An 8,630-nucleotide genomic window follows, 5' to 3' on the forward strand; every position below is an offset into this window, starting at 1 on the left:
AGGTTCTGTGAGGCTGTACCTAGCGCTTGAGCTAAATGCAAATGTCAGCATGCTAACATTCTCACAATGACAATGTTAACATGCTGATGTTTAGCAGGTAGGCTATAATGTTTACCATCTTCACCGGCTTAATTTACCTGGAATGCTGGATTTTGGTAATTACCACTATGCAGAAAGTACTGTTTAGACTGATGGAAATGTCATTAGGTTTGCAAGATTTTGGTAAAAAAGTTGTTCAGACATTGCACATTCAGAACCACAAATGTCAACCTCGTGGTGTCGCTATCCAACTATCCGATAGCTGTTAGGATTTTCAGTCAAGACCAAAGTGGTGGACCAACTGAGCGACAGACTGACAATGCCATGCCATTAGCATGGCTAAAGAAGTGCTGGAAAGTACTTTTAACACACATAAATGTGATATTTGGCAGCAGAAAAAAACCCTGTCCAAGACATTCTTTTAGCCCCGAAACTTGATTTCTCTTCCTTAAGTAACCCAAAACATGCAAATGGAAACATTTAAAAATTTAAGATTCTTAAACAGAGGGTATAACTTCTCATATAGAGGTTAAAAATACCTGTACCTATTGAAATAACTTTTAGGTTAGTGTGGTTAGACCATAGTGTTTGAAACCAAGGAAAATTATGGGAAATCTTAAATATTTTATGAAATTCACTTCCTTTTCGAAAGTTAGATGAGCAGATCAAAATCACTCTCATAACTGTGGTTAATGTGGCTCGGAAAAGGGAATTTTGCTGTCCCCTGCTGTAGCTACTGCACGACCCCCGGATAATCGGATGGCGATGGATGGATTAGCTTAGTTTAACATAAAAAGACTGGAAAAAGCCTGGTTCTTTCTAACGTTGACAAAATCCACCCACCAGCATCTCTAAAGCTTGCTACAGAACACCTTTACAGCATCATTGTGCGGTTACGGTTATTTTTGCATCTATAAAATGCGGCACACTGCATTGTGGGATTGTTAGCAATGGACTCATTTGTCGTCATCATGAGGTCACCAGGCAAACAGCGGAAACTTCAGGACGTTACTGCTCCTGGTTTGATTCCCTTTACGCATCTGTGGTGTTCCCAGTCAAAAAGGACGGGCCATAGGAAATAAGTGTGCAACTTTATTATGTTCAACCAGGCCATGCTTACATTTGAAAGGCACAAGCCAAAATTATCACACATGGCCACTCATATTAATGAACATGTACACACACACACACACACACACACACACACACACACATATATATATATATATATATATATATATATATATATTTAGGGCTGTCAATCGATTAAAAAAAAATTAACTAATTAATTGCACAATTTGCTGTAATTAATCGCAATTAATCGCTTTTTTAAATTGAGACTGAAGCTTATAATAATGGATATTTAAATGCTAAATCACTTAACTTTGCAAATATGAAGAAAAAACCAAACAAGGAAAGGTTCTGCTAAGTTCAGAATGTTTAATATCTTTCAGAACAGCAGCAACAATTTGGCTTAGTCCTGCTGAAGGCTGCTGGAAACAGCTAGATTATTTTCAGTTCCTGTGTTAACTCATGCTCTGACCTCCTTTTGTAATTTGCAAATATTTACATATTCAAATATTTTTTTGTCCTTGAATGCACGCTGCGTCAACTTCTGATTTTGCAGCAGTTCAGGTCAGAAAGCTCAAAGACCTCACACACAAAGTGTAAGATCCCCACAGGGAATCCCAATGAAACTGACATTTTTGTTATTATGCTGTGGAATATATTAAATTAACGATTCTGTCCTAGACCAAATTGAAGAGTCAAGACTCAAATCTGTGATGTCATCCTGATCTACAGTTTCGAACCATTCTGTTGGCAGTGAATAGAGGGCTGACTTTGTGAATAAGAAATAACTCCTTTTCTGAAAAAGTCATCCTGAATTCTGTCACAGTGACCTTTTCTACCTTAAAATTCATTCTCTGCAAAATTGCACATCAGTATAACAAATTCAGATTAAGGAATGGGAAAAAAGTCCTCTTGTATCTAGCAAAGAAGGTAGTATATTGAAGGTATATTTTACACTCATATTTAAGAGTTGAATTTCACTTGTTTTGTCCTTTATGTCCTATAGAGTAGCCCTGAAGGCCAAAGAATGCCTTTTTATTCCATTCTCAACTATGATTAACAGAGATCTTAGTATAAAGACTAAGGCAATCTGTTTTATCTGCTTCTTAGGTGCCCTGAATGGAGTGATCATTACAGCTTTCATCAAAAGCAGGCCCCATTCACTAAAAATTGCACATAAGAAGTACCCAGAATCCGGTTGGAAGAGCACTTACATGGATGTGACAGGAATTGTGTAAGTCATTTATTATTGAATAAATGAATGTAGGCACAATGGTCATGAAAATTTAGTTTTGAATTGAAGGGATGCGAATTGAACAGTGCTTTATTATAGGTATTGTGTTGTGGCAATGGGGAAACAAACCAAGAGTGCTTTCTTCAAAGGGAATCAATAGTAATATCACCACTGGATGTCAATGTGATCCCAAAGCGCACTTTGGTTCACGATCATACACACACAATAGAGGTTTGGGGTCTCTGCCTTCATCTCCATGAAATCCTTGGCAACTGTGGAGGGCCAATGGAGCTGTTATCACAGAATGGGAATGAATTATCTGGAGTGGCAGCTGGGCTTCTTGGGGTCTTACCAATAATTACAGAAAACTGCAGTCAAATTGCTAAAATGGGGAAAAAAAATGCAAAAGGAATCAAAAGGTGTATGATGTTTCAGTAAATGAGAGTCAGAGTGCTTTTGAAGGCTTGATAATTGACATTTATCACATTCTAAAGTTGATATGACAAATGTGTTAGCAATAGTGGGGTTATTTACAGTTTAAGATACTGACCAACATTAGTATTAATTTGGAGTCGGCTGTCTTTGATGAGTGTCTGTGTGCCTTTGGTGCTGTACAGGTAGTGTATCAGTCAATTTTTAGAGCTTTTTTGTTGAAACAACAGGAAATGATACTGATGAGTGGTGAGTGGTGAGACTGAATCATAAAAAGTAAACAATGTGTTAAAATACAATTTAAAAAAAAGGTTGCGCTGAAGGGTGCCAGTTGATAAAAATTATCTGTGGGTTTTTTCAACTTTTTACATACACATAGCATCTACACATAGCTGCAGCAACATACACTTACTGTATACTGTGTGCAGCAAAATGCTGAAATCAATATTTTTATATTAACTATGGATCAATTTGGTTTAAGGCATGTGTATAAATGCTTATATTAAGGATTCACCATACAATCTGGTAATTCTTGTATTATTTCAATATGGCAATTCATATTTCACATCAAAACGTAGAAAAGTAGTTTCCCTCAATTAGCTTACTTCTAAAAAGTTATTATGCTACCTGACAACTCAACCTTTTTATTGCAGTAGCGCAGTCCAGTTCCTTTAACTGAACATAATTACATTGATGAAAACATGTCAGAATCAAAGTATGACTCAGTCATCAAAGTCTGTGCCTCTGACCCTTTGTTTTCTTGCAGTTGCAATCTCTGCTATATTTTCCTGTGCTTTTTCTCTGAGATGACGGGTCAGCAGAGGCTTCATCCCTCTCAGTTTAGCACCTGAGCTCTGCAGCCAATATGCACATCTTATTTCCATTTGTTGGCCTCTTTGTCTCTGAGTGTATATCACAGAGATACAGTGCATGGGCTCTAGAGGTCAATGTTTTCAAACCGAGTTTGGTCATGACTTACCAATTAGGGAAACTGATAGAGAAACAATGATATGACTTTTGTATTATTCAGCTGCTTTTGGCCAGAATACTGTGCAGTACCATACTGGCATAGTCTGGCTATCACCAGACCAAGCCCAATAGATTTAAGATTGAACATTAGTCTGGGGAATCTGCTCTGTATTTTCTCTGCACAAGAGGTGTGACCAAGGGGCATAGTTCAAATGACTGTGTACGCAATTGGATAGTCCTTCAACCAATCAGACCAACGATCTGGGTGACGTAGCAGTGACAGCGGCATCAACGGGAAGCTGTGCTTCGGGGGCCGGCTTGTTGAATGTAAACAAGAAGCTGCTTGCTGTTGCTTCTCTATCGTCATTGTGTTAAACCCGCCAATAGTGTGCAAGGTGGATAAACCAGTTTGTGATTGGTTACCACAAAATTGTGAACGGAAGCAGGAGAGATAAACCAAGGGGGTAAGCCCAAGCCTGCCTTCACAGAGCGTAGCTCCTATGGAGCCATTTTGTTGCTAACAAGCCATCACCCGCCGTTAGCATCCCATTGACTGCTATTCATTTTGGCGTGACTTTGACAGTGAATAACTTTACATCTGAAGCATTTAAAGACCTGTATCTCACATTATGACCCCGTAGCAGACATTTTTGTAAAAATAGGCTAACGATTGTGTCATAACCACGCGACTTACTGTCACTTAGTAGAGGAATTACGGTACAATAAGAGAAGCTTGCAGGCAGTTTCGACTTACATTAGCTGTTTAAGTTTAATTACTAATGTTAACCAGCATTTTAGTTAGCAATAATTAGCCTGTGTCCATGTTATCTCCTTACATATACCTACGCTTTCCTTCTCTGCAAGATTGGGAATGATTGAGATTTCTCTTGGCACAGCTTCAACTTTCAGACAGCTTGCTCACATCATATTTATGTCGTCTCTCTCAGTTGGAGGCTGCGCAGTAACGCTCCGAAAAAGTGCTTCTAATATCCTTCACTGGTCTCCGTGCAGAGCAACTGGATCTGTTGGTCCAGTTGATATACTGTCTATGAGATAAACGTGCAGGTTTCCAGAGCGAGCTGCAGGGCAAAATCAAATCGCCGGCAGAGTGGGCAGGGTTTAATATTGGCAGGCTTTGGAACATTAAATCCCAGGGATTCTATTCATTAAAAGGCTCCATTATGTGGCCGGGTTAGCTCAGTTGGTAGAGCAAGCGCACATATATAGAGGTTTACTCCTCGACACAGCGGCCGTGGGTTTGACTACGACCTGTGGTCCTTTGCTGCATGTCATTCCCCTTCTCTCTCTCTTTTTATGTCTTCCTCTGCCCTGTGAAATTAAAGGCCTAAAATGGCCAAACAAAAAAAGAAAAATGCTCCATTATATTTGATGTGGATTAAGACAACCTGACAAACACTGTTTTGACAGTGAATTGGTGTCTGATTAGAGCCCAAGTGCTGGACACCAACATTATTATGCATTTCCAGTAATTAGACACTGTCTTAAAATACTCTGAGCTGTGGTTCTGAAGTTTCAAAGCACTTTACTATCATTAAATCAAGATGATTCCTATACCGTCAGCTAAATACTAACAATTCTGGCTGCAGACATCAATAAATATTTGTACTGTGTTGGAACAAGCAGAATCAGAATTGAATTTATGGTCATTCTAAGTACATACAACAAAAAAGCAGTAGATATTTCTTTATTTCAACAAATGCAATGATTAAAGTAGTTTTTGCCATGCTAATGACACAGTTTTAGGGGTGGCTATGTCAGTCAGTTGGTTGTTATTTGACTCCATTCCCATCAGCCCCAGCTGTACTTTGTGTTTAGTGCTAATTAACAAATGTTAGCATGCCAACATGCTGATATAAACTAAAGCTAAAAGATGAACATGGTAAAAATATAATAAAAATAATCATTGTGTGCATGTTGGCCCCTAGCATTTTTTACATGCACTTCACCATGAGGGTCAGAAACAAGCTTTGGACTGAAAACTAATTTGGATTTCTTTACAAGAGCATTTTAGCCTTACAGAGCAGCTAACTAACTAAAGATTAATATTTCTGTTAAAAAATATCAGGTGAGATGCTGCATCGTCGCTGACATAAGTGAAAGTGAAAGTTTGTAAGCTTGGACCGAAGACCTTGGATATTGAGCAACTTCACATTTTTAGGCGCCGATACTGTGGGTCCCCCGGAGCTCGAGCACCCTCGGAAAATACTGAGCACCCACGTGTGCCAGACTGCCAGTAAGCTACATTCATTTAAAATTAAACATTGCAGTGGGTGCTAAGTGGAGCGTCTGTCATAGTGTGATTGGTTATGTTGCTGTCAGTCTCCAATCACAGCATCTCTCGGATGAAAACGCCTCTTTAGTGAAGATAACAACAGGTGGCAATGATTCTTAATTTCCCACAAAGCTGATCGCGGTTACGTGTCAGTTAAACTTTTCATCTCCAATCCTATCTGTATTTGTGAGAAGTGGCATTGTTCTGAGTTGAAAGATGCCTAATTTACGGCTTTATTATCAAGTTAATAGGCGTGTGTGTTCGTGTCGGCCGCTGTCCATTTCCTAAGGTTCTGAAATGCAAAAAATGTTTGACTACTTCTTTTTTAAAGGGCGTTCACCTGTGAGAACCCACGGAGGAAAACATCAATCGCCGCCTACGAGCACATTCACATATTATGAATCACATTCTGTCAGTATCAGATTAAGATATTAATGTGTAAGGAATTAACGTTTTGGAGTTACACCTGGTTTGACGCAGGATTTCTTAGATGTGGATTGCTGGTTGGATTCCTCAGTTTTGATTTCACAACCACTCAGTGTGAACGGAAATAGTGGTTATGTGTGTACATCCCCATACCATTGTAGTATCTGAATGTTCATAACTTTAAGCTTAAGTTTCTGTTAAAGGGGTTTAGATGGACTTTGCTCAAACATCTGGAAAGTGTTACCAGAGGGGTCCCTAAAAGAGAGGTTACTTTGTTGCCCCTGTTCCATGTGGATGGTATTGATTGGTCAGTTCCCTGCTCCAATCATATATTCACACATATCATTTATTATGTTACACAGTGCATAGGAGATATATACCATGTTTCAAACAAGGGGGTAAGCACAAACACATTTTTATTTAATGTAACAAAGTATATTATGGTCGCAGAACAGCCAAGCTCTGAGATCTTTAATAGATGCGTACCTTCAAATCACCTTTTCCTGAGTGGTTATTTGGCTGGTACACTAGACGGCTGCAACATAATGTTTAATAATGTTCTCAGAGAGCATTAGTTTGATGCATGAGAGTCAGACAGCTGATTTGTTACAACAGGGGTATAATTTAGCTGCATGTTTCTGCGACAGCTCTATTAAATGCTCTGGCTTTGAAAACATAATGTAGGGCTAGTATCTGAATTCACGGACATGGTTATCCCATCAATATTCATAATGTTAATGTAAGACAAATACAGAGTGAATGAACAGCTAGCACAGCGTGTTATTCAAACTGCTGAATGTGGAATGACGGAGAAAATGAGGCAGCAAACTGCAGAAATGATTGGCAAATGAAGGAAGAAATAATGGCTTTGAGGAGGCCTTCACAGAGGAGAGAAAGTACAACTTGCATTTCAGCCGAGGAGCTATCAAATAAGGGAACTGAGATGTACCTACTGTCACACAACCTTGTGTCGAATCATGTAACAGCTACTATCAGGGCTAAAGGTGCACAGTACTGAACAGAGGTTTATTTTGCTCTGGGCAGTCTTTACAATCTTTATATCCAGTATGCCAACACATAACACTAAATCTTTTCAAAAACCCATACTCCAAGTATCCGTAGGAGAACTCCCAATACTAAAGAAATGGGAGCGAGAGCTGAGCCCTGAGGGGAATGTAATTAATTGGGAGACAGTTTGGGACAACATTTCCCACTGTTCCTAGAACCCAAATCACCAGCAGACCCACTTCAACATATGGCATAGGACATGTTGGACTCCTCCGAAAAGATACGTCTCTAAAGCCATTCCTACTTCCTATTGCACGTTCTGCCAACCTTTTGTGATCAATTATTTATTTATTTTCTTACAATCATTCATACATTGGAGAAGAAGCATCTTCACAGAAAAAAAACAAGAAACCTTAGGCTGATTACATCATCATTGAAAATACAACAAAAGCACAATAAAGTTGCTTAATTCTGATGCTTGTTTTTCCTCTCCCCTTATCAGAGCATTGTATATATTGGATAAATATCTCATACTTGAGAATATCAAGCACATCCTGATTTCCTCTTTCATATTATAAAATCCACAAAGGTCCATACAATATTCTAGATAATAATAAAAAAACTGAGTGAGGTATATGCACAACATTTAAACATTATACATTGTATACATTAGATGCACATTCCAAAAAAATATATATATAAATAAAGCAAATATATGAAGCAAATCAGAATGTAAACAGTAGAAAGAGTCTGACCTTGTCTACATTATTTCATTTATTTTCTCCAATAGCTCCGGCCAGCAATCAATATTCAAGGTTTTGGCATAATGTAAACGTGCTGTAGAGAGTTCTAGCTGAGCAATATCCCGGTAAGAAGAGAGACATTTCTTTACTAACAATGTATGTGGTGGTTTCCAGCGACAAGCTATCATTCTTTTGGCGACTGTCAAACCAGCTAGAAGAAGACGCCTATTGTTAATAGTTAGCTTTAGAGACGATGTGTCATTGAGCAGAAGCAAATATGGCAAGAAAGGGATGGGTCGTTTAATGATACTGGACATGATGGATGAAACACTATGCCAAACTCTATTGACCTCTGGACACTGCCACACCATATGGTAAAAAGTAGCAATGGTATTGTCTGGGCAGAAATCACAGT

Source organism: Perca flavescens, chromosome 5, assembly GCF_004354835.1.
Source record: "Perca flavescens isolate YP-PL-M2 chromosome 5, PFLA_1.0, whole genome shotgun sequence".
Taxonomy (NCBI): domain Eukaryota; kingdom Metazoa; phylum Chordata; class Actinopteri; order Perciformes; family Percidae; genus Perca; species Perca flavescens.